This window comes from Tiliqua scincoides, chromosome 5, assembly GCF_035046505.1.
Source record: "Tiliqua scincoides isolate rTilSci1 chromosome 5, rTilSci1.hap2, whole genome shotgun sequence".
Taxonomy (NCBI): Eukaryota; Metazoa; Chordata; class Lepidosauria; order Squamata; family Scincidae; genus Tiliqua; species Tiliqua scincoides.
The window spans coordinates 104,452,494-104,454,243 of NC_089825.1; the positions used below are offsets into that span (position 1 = coordinate 104,452,494).

Sequence of the window (1,750 nt, forward strand, 5' to 3'; positions counted from 1 at the left end):
CTTAGGGAAGTTTGACTTACACAGTTTTGTTCCATTATAGTTCAGAGTCTGATTGCCCCCCTGAGTGCAATTTTAACCATCTTAAAAAGATAAAATATAATAAAAGATTCAATTTAAAGTCAGTTTCATAATTTTGTAAAGCAACTACTACACAACTCAAAGTTTGTGCTTAGTTTTTCCTTGCTTTCTAGTAAACATACTATAGTAGATATCATCTAATTATCACTCTTATTTTCCAGCCTATGGTGCTACTATGGTGCTTCATAGTGGCACACACTTCCCAGTGACTACTTTCCTCAGGGCATCCTTCACTTCCTTATTTCTCAAGCAATATATGACCGGATTCAGCATGGGAGTGACTACAGTATAGAACATGGACACTAGTTTGTCAAAGTTCACAGGCTCAGCAGAAAAGTCAGAGTTTGGTCTTAGATACATGAACATGAGGGTGCCATAAAAAATGACCACTACAGCCATATGGGAACCACACGTTGAGAAGGCTTTTTGCCGTCCTTCAGATGAAGGAATTTTCAGAACGGTGATGATGATGAGGATGTATGACACCAGAATGAAGAGGAAGGAAGTAACCATGACACTGCTGGCCACTATGAAACTGGACAGTTCAGCTTCATGTGGATTGACACAAGAGAGTTTCAACAGAGGTGGTAAATCACAAAAGAAATGATTGATCTCATTGGGCCCACAAAATGGCAGCCTACAGAGTGAGACCAGAGGAGGAATGTTGATTAGCACCAATCCAAGAGCTCACAGTCAATTGAAAGCAAGCTTTGTTACTCATCAGATTTGGATACCGCAAAGGGATGCAAATGGATAAGCACCGATCATATGCCATGATTGCTAGAATAAAACACTCTGCTGTACCCAGTGTAATAAAGAAAAAGAGCTGGGTTATGCAGCCAGCATAAGTGATAGGCTTATTTTTGGATAGGAAGATTTCAAGCATATTGGGGATTTGGATACCGCAGAGGGTTGCAAATGGCTAAATAGCGATCGTATGCCATGATTGCTAGAATAAAACATTCGGCTGTACCTAGTGTAATATGGAAGTAAAGCTGGGTAATGCAACCAACATAAGTAATGGATTTGTTTTTGGCTATGAACACCTCCAGCATCTTGGGGACAATATTGGAGGTGTACCAAATCTCCAGGAAGGAGAAGCTGCTGAGGAAGAAGTACATGGGAGTGTGGAGATGGTGATCGATACATACTATGGCGATAATGGTAAGGTGTCCGCACAAGGTCAAGATGTAGACAATCAATCCCAACACAAAGAGGAGAAGATGCAGTTTCTTCAGACTTGGGAATCCCAAGATGATGAAGTGGGTTACTGTTGTATTTGCAGCAACCATGCTAACATTGTTTCCAATCTGCATATAATAAGAACACAGAGATGATGGAAATGTTTATTTAGAAAACATTAAAGACATTTGTGGAAAATTAACAGTCATAGATGGATCATACATTCTCTCATGAGCTTGTGAGTCTCGTGCTACACTACTCTTGTAAACTGGCTACTCACAAGTGCTGTATTTTTTCCTTCATATTGTTCCTAGTATTTATTTGCAATTTCAGTGCAGAAGACAAACAGAAAAGAATGAAGTGCATATGTGTAGCAGAAAGAAAATAGTGCCCCAGTTTTGTTTTTTTTAAATGACCACGGTGATGACATTTTGGCATTACTATAGAATTTTTATAATCATTATCCCGATCGCCTAATTAAAAGGGTGAT

General features: G+C 39.2%; 1 pseudogene; it reads right to left on the bottom strand.

Moving 5' to 3' along the window:
- Positions 1 to 261: 261 nt before the first annotated feature.
- Positions 262 to 1,370, bottom strand: LOC136651793 (olfactory receptor 11L1-like; annotated as a pseudogene).
- Between the last annotated feature and the right edge of the window lie 380 nt (positions 1,371 to 1,750).